The following is a 16,490-nucleotide window of genomic DNA, read 5'->3' as shown; positions in this document are numbered from 1 at the left end:
CGAGGAGCGCAGCGAACGAAATGGGCAGACCAGGTGCAAAACGAATGTGTCGCGATGAAGGTACGTGGAATGCGGTAAGCAGAGTTGTGACGCAAATACTGTCAGAGTTGCAGCGTCGATGGAGAATGGACCAGCAAGCAAGCGTAGGTTTGGAGGTAAATCCAGCACAGTGAGCATTGTTTGATCTCGAGTCGTCGGGGCGCCAGCTAACCGGAAGTCATCTGCCACTTCTGCCAACCGGAATCGTCGGACCGACCTCGGTACTCGATCAGCCAACCTGCTTCGGGCAATGCGCGAAAGCGTCCCCTGCGATAGCCGCCGGTAGTTGGGGCACCATCAGTGCGGAAGTTTCCTTCACCGGAACTGGTGGACCACCCTCGACGCCGGGGGTTTTGAGTGAGGAAGTTTGTAGCACGACCGCCGAGGGATCGAGACAACGTAGCAGTGGATCTCAGCAAGCCAGTCGGCGAACTAGCCTAAGCAAGGCTGTGATGGCAGATAGTTTACGAATACATTTCTGCAGCTCAGCTACGGACGGTAACTTTCTAGCGTCGCCAAGCGGTTAATTTGCAATTTGAATAAAAATCTTGAAAATCCATCGAAAGATAAAGGCTCTATTAATGTTCAAAATCTTCATGATGTCGTGACGGTCCCCAATTTTAGATTCTGATTTGACTCCCAGTACCTTCGGGTAAGACGTTGTCCAACGTCACGAGATATTTGCCGTATAGTACAGATCTGGTCCGTCGTCGAGCGGCCGTCAACGAAGATGGCTTGATAACTTCTCACGAACTCGGTGGAAGATGATGTGAGATATCACTTTGTAGGCGGCATTTGCGATGGTAATTGTTCGAAAGTTCTCGCACTTCAGCTTGTCGCCTTTCTTGTAGATGGGGCATATGACCCTTTGTCCCCTTCAACTCATCCGGTAGTTCAAGGTAATGGTTTCCATCGTCCGCTGAACTGACGTAGTCGACTCCTCCGCTACCTTGACCTTTACTTGCTGTACTTCCATCGCTATTTAAGTGTTCCTCGAAGTGTTTTTTTCTAGCTACGGGCACGCCGCGTCCACGCAAGGTACCCAGCATCAAATGTAGTCGTGGACACGTATACGTATGCATTACTCCATTTGAAGCTGCGTACTTTGCGTGGACGTAGCGTGCACATAGCTTGAAAAACTGCAACGTAGACATCGGACATTGATTTCGGAATTCTTCGTCAATAGAAGGAAAGCGTCAAACAACATTAATTCCAGTTCGCCATATATTGGAAAGCACATCTTAGCATGAAGCATAATATAACGCGCACCACAACTTAGTTCCTAATTCCCAACTCTGCAACAATTCCTACTGCGGATTCTGCGGTTTGGACCATTCGACATTCAAGATCAAATGATCGTAGCCGTGCCCATTGAGAAGCTCAATAGCAGTAGCAGCGTCGCGGCGAGATTTGAAGTGTACGTAGGCGAACCCTTTGCACAGACCGGTGTTCTTGTCGCGAGCCAAAACATCTTGCTGTGCGGACCAATCCTCTTCACCAACTCCTCCAGATCGGCTTCCGTCATCGCCTCCGACAGATTAGAAATACGGATGGCAGTGGTGTCGTCGCGTCCTCTCGGGTTGCCACCCATACCCGGCTTCTGGCTTTCGCGCATACTCAGGGAACGTATTTGCCGCTCTTCGTAGTTGTTGGGGCCATTTCTTGGGGCACTGGAATTGTAAAACAGTAAAATATGATTCTGCTTCACAATATCGCAGTTGAAAAAAAAAATGAATCTGGCGTGATTTTTGAAAACGTCGTAAATCCAAAAGAGAGCCTCTCGTTGTTTACTTTCTCTTTCGATTATTACAAAGCCATTCTAACATTCACATTGGATTTTCCAGCACCGATCTGAAGAAAATGGCTTTGTCTAGTGTGCTGAGGTGAAAATATTGCAACAAATTTGAAACTAGCCTAAATATTAGCAAAAGGGAGCGTTATGAAAGAGAGTCTCTCATTTGGACTTACGACGTTTTCAAAAATCACGCGAGGAATGTTTATTTAATTTTTTTGGATGATGGAATATGAAATTAATGCAATATTGAATAAAAAAGAGAAAACTCAAATAAAAGAAAAGAAATGTGAAACATTATAGAAAAAAAAATAACATCCTATTAAAGCGAGATGCCCTATATGCCACGGAAAAAAGAATAACAGGCATAATTTCGATAAAATACTATCTAAATGCAAATATTCCGAAAGACTTTAAACTGCTTAGAGCCAACAGTTTATAAACAAAATGATTACAACAGTTCCCCATGCAAAGGTTATCAATCTCACCTTGTATAGCTGGTTTAGCTTTTCCAGATTCGTACTGCGCCCTGTATGGGCACTGCACCGACCAATGTTCGCCCTCGCAATTCCGACACTTGGCAATGTTCTTTACCGAATCTAGCGGATTTTCCGACTTTTGCTCCTCCTCCTTGTTGCTAACAAACTGCATGTAGATATCTTCCGAAACCATTGTTGTTCCTGGGTTCGGTCCGGGCTTATCATTCCCCGCGTCGCCGAATTTTTCCAGTTCTTCCGCTTGGCGATGCTCTTCGGAACCTCCAGTCGCGTTATCTTATACGTCCGTGCCGCCTTCACCTTTTTGTCATCTTTGTATTTATGCTCGGTGACGACCTTTTGGCCATTTTCGATAATTTCCGTCGGCGGCGGCAACGAGCCGGAATCTAACTCCACTTCATCGGCCCAGGAGGATTTGATTTCGTCTAGCGCAGGCATCGTCTGAGGAAAGACAAAGAACCACGAGAAAAAAATGACAGCTTGCAAAATGCTTTCGTGTCTGCTTGGCATATTTTGTTAGATGACGAAACGTGATTAACACCAATTTTATTTTACAAAATATATCTTCGCGAAGGTTTCCTCAAGTGAAACAAAAAAACTATTTAGATTGGAACTTACACTTCCTTTTGCAACTTTTTAACTGATTATTTATAAAGAAATTTTGCACAAAACCGTAAAATAACTTTTTTCGTGCCTACGATTTTTACCAGCACTACAAAAATGGCCGATCGAGCGAATGACAATTCTGTCAGAATTTAGTTTCATGTCGACTTAGTTTTATGTCGACCTGAGATGAGATAAACACGCTCGTTTGGCTCAACTCAAATTTGGGTCAGTTTAATGCTACGTACACACCAGTCAAGCAGTTCGACGAACATTGACTCCACCCCCAAGAAAACGCTTCGGTTGCTGCTTTGTTGGAACGTGTGTGAAGTTGTTCGAACAACCATTTGACAGTTGGCGGCTCGGTTGAGAAAAATTAAAACGGTTTGATTTTGGTTTGAGTTGTCGGGGGTGGAGTCAAGGTTCGCCGAACATGTTTGAGCATTTGTAGTGAAGTTGCACAAACCCCATATATTTTTTGATGGTTGGTGCTCGAGTTGGTGCTTCGGTCGTTCGTGTGTGATATTGTTGGTCGAATAAATTGATTGTTCGTGTCGGTGTTGATAAAAATTGATGAATGTTTGAATAAACGGGAGGTGGAGTCAATGTTGGTCGAACTGCTTGACCGTGTGTACGTTCCATAACTCAAAATCGTAAAAACTGGCTCAAGACAAAATTGAGTTCATGGCCTTGAACTCAATTTTGAGTCACTACCCACACAGCAAAAAAAGTTGTTGAATATTACATCGAAATCGCTGCAACCACCTAAGTCCATCGATTGTTTAATATTACACTGCACGATGTACTCAAGAGCTTGCTGTGTAATAAGTAGGAGCGATGTAATTTTTACCGATGTAATCAAAAAGACGACGTAACCATAGCGATGTAAAAGAAAAAGATGTAATACAGTCCGATAAGCATGGTAAAATATGTTGAAATACAGTTATTTTCGAGGAGGTGCGATTGTTTTGATGATTAAATTAGTATTTTGAGATTTTTTTGATCATAACTTTATTAATTACTATTGAATTTGCGCCTATGTTCTGGATCTATTTTTTTATTAAATAACATGGCGGTAGGTGAGCAGCTACTTGAAACTCGCAGGCCAGGTCCAGACGAGTTATATCCGAGCGGCGCAACGATGGTCTTGAAAGAATTTAGATGCTGAAAAACGCAAAAAAAATTAATAGTAAAAACAGGTGCGGATCGATGATATTTATTTCATTGCCGATTGAGGCTACAAACTTCCACTCGATAAAGATTATTCTTACTCGATAAGGATAGTTTTTATTCTCCAATAAGCGTTCCTTCTGAAAATGCTCCAGAAACTCCCCCAGAAATTTCTCAAGAATTTGTTTAAGAGTCCCACTGCAATTTCTCCAGTTCCCACTGGAATTGCTCCAGCAGTTCTTGTAGAATTCCTCCAGGAGTTGCTTCTGGCATTGATCCAGGAGTTCCTATCGAAATCGGCCTAGGAATTTTCAATGGAATTGCTCCAGGAGTTTCTCTTGGAATTACTTCAGCAGTTCTCTTAGAAATCCTACCGAAGGTTCCCTTGGAATAGCTCCAGTATTTCCCACTAGAATTGATCCAGGAATTCCCACTAGATTACTCCAGGAGTTTACACTGGAATTGCTTCAGCAGTTCCTTAAGAATTCCTCCAGAAGTTCCTTTTGCAAAAGCTACAGGAGCTCCCACTGGAATTGCTTTCGCAGTTCTCTTGAAATTTCTCCGGAAGATCCCGTTGGAATTGCTCCAGGAGTTCCCATTTAAATTGCTTAAGTAGTTCTCTTGAAATTGCTCCAGGAGATTCTCTTGGAATTGCTTTAACAGTTCTTCAAGAATTCCTTCAGCAGCTCCCGACAAACAATTTTAGCTGAATTAGCTAGTTTTTAAGCCGAAGAAGACTATTTTTGGTCATACAAGTGCTTAACCCAGCTCCAATGTTTGCTCCAGAAGCTCATATTGGAATTGCTCCAGGAGTTCCCACTGGAATTGCTTCAGCAGTTCTTGTAGAATTCCTCCAGGAGTTGTTTCTACAAATCGCTTCCACTGGAATTGCTCCAGGAGTTCCTCTTGGAATTGCTCGAGGAGCTCCCACTGGAATTGCTTCCGCAGTTCACTTGGAATCTCTTTGGAATCGATCCTGGAGTTCCGCTAATGTTTTTCTCTTCATTCTCATCCAGGAGATTATCTTGGAATTGTTTGAACAGTTCTTCAAGAATTCCTCTAGCATCTCCCACTATAAGTTCTCCAGAAGTTTCTATTGGAATTGCTCCAGGGGCTCTCACTGGAATGGTTCCAGGGGTACCCACTGGATTGCTTTAGCAGTTTTTGTAGAATTGCTCCAGGAGTTCCCATCGAAATTTTTCAGGCCCTTGGAAATGCTTCAGGAGTTCTCACTGGAATTCATCCAGGAGTTTCCACTGGATTGCTCCAGGAGTTTCTCCTGGAATTACTTCAGCAGTTTTATTAGAATTCCTCCAGGAGATCTCCTTAGAATTGATCCAGGAGTTCCCACTGGTTCAAGAGGTTCTTCCTAGAATTTCCCCAATGTTCATACTGCAATTCCCACTGGTCCTCACAGTGGAATTGCTCCATGAGTTTCTACTGGAACTGGTTCAGCAGTTCTTGTAGAATTCCTCCAGATGTTCCTCCTAGAATAGCTCCAGAAGCTCCTATCGAAATCGCACTAGTAGTTTCCACTGGAATTGCTTCAGCAGTTCTTTTAGAATTTCTCCAAGAGTTCCGCTTCGGAATTGTCTTAGGAGTTTCCACTGCAATTGCTCCAGAAGTTCCTACTGGAGTTGCTTCAACAGTTCTTTTTGAATTCATCTTTGAGTTCCTCTTGAAATTGCTCCAGGACCTATCACTGCAATTGCTTCAAAAATTCTCAATGGAATCGCTTCAGCAGTTCTTTTAGAAGTCCTTCAGTGGTGTTTATTGGAATTGCTCTAGGAGTTCCATTTAGGATTGCTCCAGAAGTTCTCACTGAAATTACTGCATGAGCTCCCATTGGAATTGATCTAGGAGCTCTCACTGGAATTCCTCCAGGAGTTTCTACTGAAATCGCTCTAGGAGTGTCCACTGGAATTGCTTCAGGAACTTTTCTGAATTCCTCCAGGAGTTCCTCTTTGGAGTTACTCCAGGAGCACTCACAGGTTTTGATCCAGTAGCTCCCACTGGAATTTACACTGGAATTGCTTCAGAAGCTTGTTCAGAAGTTCTTTTAGAATTCCTCCAGGAGTTCCTCTTGGAAAAGTTCCCCCTTGAGTTCCCACTGAAATTGATCCAGGAGCTCCTCTTAAAATTGCTTCCGCAGTTCTCTTGGAATTTATCCATGAGATCTCTTTGGAATCGATCCTGGAGTTCCGCTTAAGTAGTTTCCTTGAACAGTTCTTCAATAAATTCTTCAGCAGCTCCCACTAGAAGTTCTCCAGAAGTTCCTATTGGAATTGCTCCAGGATCTCTCACTGAAATGGTTCCAGGAGTTCCCACTGGATTGCTTCAGCAGTTCTTGTAGAATTGCTCCAGGAGTTCCTGCCGAAATCGCTCTAGGAGTGTCCACTGGAATTGCTCCAGGAGTTCTACTATTTCCCAAATTTGAATTAAGTTCTAATAACTGAACAATTGCACAACTGAAACTATCGCTTATCAGTACCCCTCTCCGATGATTTGAGGCACAAAGGAACCGAATTTCGCAAAACCCAACTGACGAAAGTTTTGAATTTTTCCAACGATCATTTTGATGTAATAAAAAGTATATGTCACCGCAATAAATTTTGCAGGAAGCTCTTTTTACTTCAACCAAGTTTTTTAAATTCCATACAAAAGTTACCATTTCGGGAGAGCAGCCAACAACATATTTTCTTGTGGCGCACGGCAGGAAAGGAGCGATGAGAGCGATAGAAAGTCCGTCAACTTTGTATCTAGCGTGTGTTGGCCGTAGAAGGGAACCCCCTCACAAAGAATAACAACTAGAGTTCCCTCTCTACACCACGGCAGGCTACTGACTGATAATTCTGCCAGCAGCTGCAGTTCTCTTTATTCAACAATAGGTATATACAATAATCCATAACAAACTTCCTTAATCTATACCAAAGAGCAACTACAACTAACCGGCGCCCGCTTCTTATCCATCTTCGATCTACAGCGAAGCGTCGCACACTACCTGATATTCCAACACTCCTCCTTAGTGTGCACGCCTCGCAACTCTCCTGGCTCCTCCTAACACCGAGCCTCCCGTCCAGAGCTCCTCCTCGCTGGAACAATTCCTCCTGGTCCAAATTCGTTGCCCGTACAAATGGCCTCTATCCGACGTTTGCACAGCACCAGCTCCTGAATGTTCCGACGCTCCTCCTGGACGCTGACCAGCCAGCATCCTACCGAACGTTCCAGCCTCCTGATGAATGCTGTCCGGCGCTACCCAAGACTTACGTGGCTGATCCATGATCCCACTGCGCCACGCGACTTATGCGGCCGATCCATGATCCCACTGCGATAACGTCGACGGCAATAACATCCCACTAATATGGAGAATGGGAATCGTTCCTGGGCCCATAACCTGTTGGCCAGATAAGGGAACCCCCTCACGAAAAATAACAACTAGAGTTCCCTCTCTACACCACGGCAGGCTACTGACTGATAATTCTGCCAGCAGCTGCAGTTCTCTTTATTCAACAATAATCCATAACAAACTTCCTTAATCTATACCAAAGAGCAACTACAACTAACCGGCGCCCGCTTCTTATCCATCTTCGATCTACAGCGAAGCGTCGCACACTACCTGATATTCCAACAGCGTGACACTAGAAAAAAGCGTATTCCTATTTGTGAACACGAAGATATCAAATATAGGAATGAGATGAGATAAACAATTGAAAATAAATAAGACAAAAAAGACAAATCAAACAAATAAGCCAAATTAAACAAATAAGACCAATAAAACAAATAAAGCAAATAAGACAAATAAGACAAATTCTTTCGGAAGTTCCTCCAGGAGTTCCTTCGAAAGTTCCTCCTGGAATTCCTAAGGAAGTTCCTCCAGGAATTCCCAAAGAAGTTCCTCCAGCAGTTCATTCGGAAGTTCTTCCAGGAATTCCTAAGAAAGTTCCTCCAGGAATTCCTTCGGAATATTCTTCCAGGAATTCCTCCGGAAGTTCCTCCAGGAATTCATTCGGAAGTTCTTCCAGGAATTCCTTCGGAAGTTCCTCCAGGAATTCCTTCGGAAGTTCCTTCAGGAATTCCTTCGGAAGATCCTCCAGGAATTCCTTCGGAAGTTCCTCCAGGAATTCTTTCGGAAGTTCCTCCAGGAATTCCTTCGGAAGTTCCTCCAGGAATTCCTTCGGAAGATCCTCCAGGAATTCCTTCGGAAGTTCTTCCAGGAATTCCTTCGGAAGTTCCTCCAGGAATTCCTTCGGAAGTTCCTTCGGAAGTTCCTTCAGGAATTCCTTCGGAAGTTCCTCCAGGAATTCTTTCGGAAGTTCTTCCAGGAATTCCTTCGGAAGTTCCTCCAGGAATTCCTTCGGAAGTTCCTCCAGGAATTCCTTCGGAAGTTCCTCCAGGAATTCCTTCGGAAGTTCCTCCAGGAATTCCTTCGGAAGTTCCTCCAGGAATTCCTTCGGAAGTTCCTCCAAGAATTCCTTCGGAAGATCCTCCAGGAATTCCTTCGGAAGTTCCTCCAGGAATTCCTTCGAAAAGTTCCTCCAGGAATTCATACGGAAGTTCCTCAAAGAATTCCTTCGGTAGATCCTTCAGGGATTCCTTCGGAAGTTCCTCCAGGAATTCCTTCGGAAGTTCCTCCAAGAGTTCCTTCGGAAGTTCCTCTAGGAATTTCTTCGGAAGTTCCTCCAGGAATTCCTTCAGAAGTTCTTTCAGGGATTCCTTCGGAAGTTCCTCCAGGCATTCTTTCGGAAGTTCCTCCAGGAATTCCTTCGGAAGATCCTCCAGGAATTCCTTCGAAAGTTCCTCCAGGAATTCCTTCGGAAGTTCCTCCAGAAATTCCTTCGGAAGTTCTTCCAGAAATTCCTTCGGAAGTTCTTCCAGAAATTCCTTTGGAAGTTCTTCCAGGAATAACTTCGGAAAATCCTCCAGGCATTCTTTCGGAAGTTCCTCCAGGGATTCCTTCGGAAGTTCTTCCAGAAATTCCTTCGGAAGTTCTTCCAGAAATTCCTTCGGAAGTTCTTCCAGAAATTCCTTTGGAAGTTCTTCCAGGAATAACTTCGGAAAATCCTCCAGGCATTCTTTCGGAAGTTCCTCCAGGGATTCCTTCGGAAGTTCCTTCAGGGATTCCTTCGGAAGTTCCTCCAGGGATTCCTTCGGAAGTTCTTCCAGGAATTCCTTCAGAAGTTCTTCCAGGAATTCCTTCGGAAGTTCCTCCAGGAATTCCTTCGGAAGTTCCTCCAGGAATTCCTTCGGAAGTTCCTCCAGGAATTCCTTCGGAAGTTCCTCCAGGAATTCCTTCGGAAGTTCCTCCAGGAATTCCTTCGGAAGTTCCTCCAGGAATTCCTTCGGAAGTTCCTCCAGGAATTCCTTCGGAAGTTCCTCCAGGAATTCCTTCGGAAGTTCCTCCAGGAATTCCTTCGGAAGTTCCTCCAGGAATTCCTTCGGAAGTTCCTCCAGAAATTCCTTCGGAAGTTCTTCCAGAAATTCCTTCGGAAGTTCTTCCAGAAATTCCTTTGGAAGTTCTTCCAGGAATAACTTCGGAAAATCCTCCAGGCATTCTTTCGGAAGTTCCTCCAGGAATTCCTTGGGAAGTTCCTCCAGGAATTCTTTGGGAAGTTCCTCCAGGAATTCCTTCGGAAGTTCCTCCGGGAATTCCTCCGGAAGTTCCTCCGGGAATTCCTCCGGAATTTCCTCCGGGAATTCCTCCGGAAGTTCCTCCGGGAATTCCTCCGGAAGTTCCTCCGGGAATTCCTCCGGAAGTTCCTCCGGGAATTCCTCCGGAAGTTCCTCCGGGAATTCCTCCGGAAGTTCCTCCGAATTCCTCCGAAGTTCCTCAGGATTCCTCCGGAATTCCTCCGGAAGTTCCTCCGGGAATTCCTCCGGAAGTTCCTCAGGAATTCCTCCGGAAGTTCCTCCGGGAATTCCTCCGGAAGTTCCTCCGGGAATTCCTCCGAATGTTCCTCCGAGAATTCCTCCGGAAGTTCCTCCGGGAATTCCTCGGAAGTTCCTCCGGGAATTCCTCCGGAAGTTCCTCCGAATTCCTCCGGAAGTTCCTCCGGAATTCCTCCGGAAGTTCCTCCGGGAATTCCTCCGAAAGTTCCTCCGGAATTCCTCCGGAAGGAGGAAGGAATTCCTCCGGAAGGAGGAAGGAACTTCCGGAGGAATTCCCGAAGGAACTTCCGGAGGATTTCCCGAAGGAACTTCCGGAGGATTTCCCGAAGGAACTTCCTGGAAGAACTTCCGGAGGAATTCGGAGGAATTTGCTCCTGGAGTTCCTCCTGGAATTGCTTCAGGGGTTTTCTTAGAATTCCTCCAGAAGATCCCCTAAGAATTGATCCAGGAGTTCCCACTGGTTCAAGAGGTTCATCTTGGAATTGCTCCAATATTCAAAATTTTTTGAATTCCTACAGGAGTTCCCTTTTGGAGTTGCTTCAGGAGCTCTCACTACATAAGTAGTTCTCTTGGAATTCCTGAAGGAGTTCCTCTTGAATTGGCTTCAACAGTTCTTCAAGAATTCCTTCAGCAGTTCCCACTGTAATTGATCCAGAAGTTCATATTGGAACTGCTCCAGGAGCTCTCACAGGAATTGATCTAGGAGTTCCCAATGGAATTGCTTAAGCACTCCAAACTCCTCCAGGAGTTCCCATCGGAATTGCTCCAGGCGTTTTCGCTGGAATTACTCCAGCAGTTCTATTGGAATTCTCAAGGAGATCCTTTTGGAATTGCTCCAGGAGTTTCTTCTGAAATTGCTCCAGGAGTTCCTATTGAAATTGCTCCACCAGGAGCTTTCACAGGTGTTGATACAGTAGTTCTTTAAGAATTCCTTCAGGAGTTCCTCTTAGAATTGCTTCAGCAGTTTTCTCGGAATTCCTCCAGGAGCTCCCCTTGGAATTGCTCCAGGAGTTCGCACTGGTTCAAGAGGTTCCTCTTGGAATTGTTCCAGGAGTTCACACTGCAATTGCTCCATGAGTTCCTACTGGAATACCTCCAGGAGTTCCTCCTAGAATAGCTCCAGGAGCTCCTATCGAAATCGCTCTAAGAGTTTTCACTGGATTTGCTTCAGCAGTTCTTTTAGAATTTCTCCAGTAGTTTCCCTTGGAATTCCTCCAGGAGTTCCCCTTTGGATTTGCTCCAGGAGCTCTCACTGGATTTGATCCAGAAGCTCTCACTGGAATTACATAAGTAGTTCTCTTGGAATTCCTCTGGGATTTATTCTTGGAATTGCTTCAACAGTTCATCAAGAATTCCTCCAGCAGTTCCCTCTGGAGTTGCTCCAGAAGTTCATATTGGAATTGATCCAGGAGTTTCCAATGGAGCTTAAGCAGTTTTTTTAGAATTCCTCCAGATCTCTCATGGGAATTGCTACAGGTGTTCTCGCTGGAATTACTTCAGCAACTATCATGGAGTTCCTAGGAGATCCTTTTGGAATTACTAACGGAGTCCTTCTGAAATTGCACCAGGAGTTCCTATCGAAATCGCTCTAGGAGTTCCTACTGAAAGTTCTTCAGCAGTTTTCTTAGAATTTCTCCAGGAGATCCCCTTGGAATTGGTCCAGGAGTTCTCACTAATTCAAGAGGCTCCTTTTGGAATTGCTCCCTCCTCTTCTATCGAAATCGCTCTAGGGTTTACTGGCATTGCTTCAGCAATTCTTCTAAAATTTCTCCAGGACTCCCCTTGGAATTGCTCCTGGAGTTCCCACTGCAATTGCTCCATGAGTTCCTCTTGGACTTGCTTCAACAGTTATTTTAGAATTCCTCCAGAACTTTCCTTTGGATTTGCTCTAGAAGCTATCATTGGAAATTGCTCCATTGGTTCCCATCGGAACTACTTCAGCAGTTCTTGTAGAGTTCCTCCAGAAGTTCCTATCGAAATCACTCTAGGAGTTTCTACAAGAATTGCTTTATCAGTTCGTTTAGAATTCCTTCAGGTGTTCCACTTGGAATTGTTCCTTTTGGAATTGCTCCAGGAGTTCTCACTGGAACAGCTGATCTCTTGGAATTCCTCCAGGAGATCCCTCTCCAGAAGTTCTTCTTGGGCATTGATTCAACCGTTCTTTTTGAATTCCTCCAGTAGCTCCCGTTGGAATTGCTCCAGGAGCTCTCAACGGAATTACTCCAGGAGTTCCTTCTAAAATTGCTGAAATCGCTCTAGGAGTTCCTAATGGAATTGCTTCAGTGGTGCTTTTAAAATTTCTCCAGTAGTTTCATTTGGAATTACTTTAAGAGTTCCCACTGGACTTGCTTCAGCAGTTCTTTTGGAATTTTTCCAGGTGTTCCCCTTAAAATTGCTCCAGTACCTCTCACAGAAATTTACCCAGAAGTTCCCAGTCCCATCTTTCCGCTGAGAATCATTCCGGGATTCCATAAAGAATTTTTCCGAAATTCCGCTGGGAATCATTCCGGAATTATGCTGGGAATTCTAGTGAGATTTTGCTGGAAATCATTAAGGAATCCTTCCGGAATTCTTCCTGGACTCCAGGAAACCCTTCTGGAATTCTGCTGAGATGCTATCCACGTTTTCGCACAGAATTCTTTCGCAATTCCGCAGAAAACCCTTCCGGAATTTCTCTGGGAAGATTTCCTGGATTCCGTTGGGATTCCTTCGGGATTCCGCTGGAAATCCTTCTGGGCTTCCGTTAGGATTTTTTTTCAGTATTCTGGGCATAATTCCGGGTCCTCGCTGAGAATCCTGCCGGGAATCTGCTGATTTTTTCGGCATTCTACTGGGAATCGCTCCGGGACTTCGGAATTCTGCTGAGAATCCGATGTTTCGCTGGAAATCCTTTCCAAATTTCGCAGAATCCTTTTAGAATACCCCTGGGATTCCTTCCGGGACTCCACACATTCCTGTAGTTCGCAGAGATTCATTTCAGGAACAGTCCCCGAATCAGTTCTTTATCATGACAGCTTGCGAAAAAGTCTTTCACGGTATGATACGTATTGTAGATGTATACAGGGTTGATAAGTGAAAGATTTATTCATTATCTTTTGGATTCAATCCCTGATCTCGATTTGATGAGAATCCGCAAATGATTTAATCGAAAATTCTTAAAGAAATCCGATGGGAATCTTTGAAGCACTCTGTTATGAATCCCCTGAAGATTTATCTGAAAACTTCCAAATGATTTCAATGGGAATCCGCAAATGATTTCATTGAGAATCCTAAAAATAATTCATTGAGAATCCATAAAGCACTCTATTACCCGAGCAGGTACGACGACCTCTATAACAGAAGTTGGTAGGAACTTGGCTTGCATAAGGTATAAAAAACAAACAAAAAATAACAAAAATGAATGCAAATGAATAACAAATACTATGCTCAAATATTTTAATACCACACGAATAATAATTTGTTATGCGTTCGGTATTGTAATAAGTGAATGAGTTAGGCTTGAATTAGTTTGCATATTATTTTTAGGTATTATTTGTTTCAGCAGATAACCAGTTAGGCACACCTAGTTCATACCAGTGTAAGGTATCAATAACAGGATGGAGTATAATAGATTTATTTACTCCTGCTCGGATTTGAATCCCCTAACGATTCCATTGGGATATGCTGAATCATTCCGACATCAATCTCCAAATAATTTCAATTGAAGTATCCAAACGATTGCAATGGGAATCTCCAAATGATTTGATTGAGAATCATAAAAGAAAACCATTGAGAATCCTTAAAGCACTTGGTTTTGAACTATGAACGATTCCATTGGATTTTCCTGAAATACTCCGACATGAATCCCCAAACGATTCCATCGGGATTTTCTGAAACATTTCGACATGAATCCTCAAAGTAAACCAATGGGATCTCCTGAAGGATTCCGACATGAATCCCCAAACGACGTCAATGGGAATCCCCAAATAATTCCATTGAGAATCCTCAAAGAAAACCATTAGAAATCCCTAAAGCATTCCGTTAGGAATCCACAAACGATTTCATTGGGATTTACTAAAAAAAATCCGACATAAATCCTCAAACGATTCCCCAAATTATTCCATTGAGAATATTCGAAGGAATCCATTGAGAATCCCTAAAGCACTCCGTTATGAATTCCCAAACGATTCAATTTTGATTTCCTAAAATATTCCGACGAATATTCCCATGAAGCATTCCGACATGAATACGCAAACGATTTCCAGAAGAACACCGACAAAAATCCTCAAACGATTTCAATGAGAAACCCCAAACGATTCCATTGGAAATTCCTGAATGATTCCGACATGAATCCCCAAATGATTTCAATTGAAATCTCCAAACGATTGCAATGGGAATCCTCAAAATATTCCGCCGAGAATCTTCAAAGAAATCCATTGGGTATCCTTAAAGCACTCCGTTTTGAATTTCTAAACGATTCCATTGGGATTTCCTTAAGGATTTCAACGTGAATCTCCAAACGATTTCAATTGAAATCTCCAATCCAATCCAATCCAATTGAAATCTCCAATCTCCAGAGCTAACAAGTTTTACATTGACTCTATTGACTCTAACAGCCCTATGTAGCCGAATAGGCGAAATATAGTGCTATGTATAGGTTACCTGAGTATGACAATCCTCAGATGATTTCATTGAAAATCCTCAAAGGAATCCATTGGGAATCCCTAAAGCACTCCGTTATGAATCCCCAAATTTCATTCAATTGGGATTTCTTGAAGGATTTTAATTGAAATCTGCTTCAATGGGAGTCCGCAAAGGAATCCCTAATGCACTACGTTAAAAATCAATCTGGATAAGCTGAAAAATTCCGTTGAATTCCCAAACATTCCGACATAAATACTCAAACGATTTGCAGATGGATTCCTACATGAATCCCCAATTGAAATATTCAAACGATTATAATGGGAATCCCCAAATCATTCCACTGAGAATCTTCAAAGGAATCCATTGGGAATCCGTAAAGCACTCCGTTATGAATCCCCAAACGATTTAATTTGGATTTAAAAAAACATTTCGACATCGAACGACGTCAATGGGAATCCTCGAAAGATTCCATTGAGAATTCTCAAAGAAATCCCAAAAGCACTCCGCCTAACAGCCTAAAGCGTAACAGCACGCGGCAAGACTGTGAAGCCCACATAGATTCGCCGAATGATTTCATTTAGAATCTTCGGAAAATCGCTAGGTCGGTTTATTTATATTCCATTAGAGTCCCCAAGTCCCTGTAAAATTGATTTATGAATCTCTTTTGGAATATTTCAAGAATTCCTTTCGCAGCCCTATTTTATTTGGTATCCCAAAGGAATTCACAAGATACTTCTTTCGGACTGTACAACGGTTTCCTTTCAGAACACAATACAACTTTTGTAATATTTTTCTACAGACTGCCGATTGTAAATATGTAGAATCTTCTTCTAAGCAATTGATGCGGCGGAACGGCGACGGAAACGGCAAGATTTGACAGTAAGCCCATATATTTTCTGTAAAATTTGTCGTTTAAGTTGCCGTTCCACTGGCAAGCTTTAGGACAACAAGAAACAATATTGCACTCTGGTACCACCCATAAGCGAATACTCACGTTAAGTTCATTTTATGTTCCGACGAAGCAAATTTGGGTATTCCGCTGAAATACCAACCAGTATCGTTCTGCTATTCATCAGCTAGCATGCAAATCATACAGGTTGGGAAGTCCGACAACCGGTCGTGGAAGTTTTGCCGTACATATTCTCCATTTGCTTCGTGCGAAACGCACGGATCCGACATTGTTTTGCCTAGGGTCCACCGTGAGTCTTCCGCTGCTTCTTCGACAGTAGGTGCATCGATATATGAAAACCTTAGACAAAAAAAAAACAGGTTAGAAAATTTCTGCCGTATAGCGTCATTGAAAGTATTTAATTTTAATCAATTTTACATATTTTATTGAACTTACCTTTGCTGGCGATGTTCCGTGGATGTGGATGATGTCGTGGTGGATGGTCACTTTATAAATTACTTTGCATTTTCGCGGAAATCGCGGAAAAACATACAAAAAATCGGGCTAATCTTCGTCCGATGAAGTTCTGTACCGAACGATGACGACCGGACGACCGAAGTGAAATGAAAACTGAGACAGTGTTGCTAGATTCAAAATTGCATATCTTTAGAATGTGATATTCCATCTAACTTGTGTAATACTACACAAATGCATTAGAACCACTTGGTTGCATCTGTTTATATGTAATATCCTATTTCTAAATATTTTAATATTACACTAAATTAACGTACAGCCAACCGATAGGTTTTGGGTTTGTGTAATTTAAGGGCGATGTGAAAATACATACAAAATGATGCTATATTACATCTTTTATTAGCGTTTACATTGCTTTTTCGGTACATCGCGCAAATTACGTCGATGCAATTTACAATTATTTTTGCTGTGCAGGTAACCATTAAGCACTTTAATAAGCCTTATATAAACCATAAAA

The 16,490-nt window shown here is 43.0% G+C and overlaps 1 long non-coding RNA gene and 1 pseudogene across 1 annotated transcript; both read right to left on the bottom strand.

Annotated features, from left to right (window-relative positions):
* Positions 1-1,249: 1,249 nt before the first annotated feature.
* On the bottom strand, positions 1,250-3,042 carry LOC134204286 (eukaryotic translation initiation factor 3 subunit G-like; annotated as a pseudogene).
* An 883-nt stretch (positions 3,043-3,925) lies between these two features.
* Positions 3,926-16,121, bottom strand: LOC134204295 (uncharacterized). Its single transcript, XR_009977825.1, has 3 exons — positions 15,956-16,121; positions 15,605-15,859; positions 3,926-4,095 (listed from the first exon to the last, which is right to left on the bottom strand). It is a non-coding gene; the product is annotated as an uncharacterized LOC134204295 (long non-coding RNA).
* Positions 16,122-16,490: the final 369 nt, after the last annotated feature.

This window comes from Armigeres subalbatus, unplaced genomic scaffold (assembly GCF_024139115.2).
Source record: "Armigeres subalbatus isolate Guangzhou_Male unplaced genomic scaffold, GZ_Asu_2 Contig515, whole genome shotgun sequence".
Classification (NCBI taxonomy): Eukaryota; Metazoa; Arthropoda; class Insecta; order Diptera; family Culicidae; genus Armigeres; species Armigeres subalbatus.
Note: the sequence above shows the minus strand (reverse complement) of the source record. Positions and strands in the feature narration are given on the sequence as shown.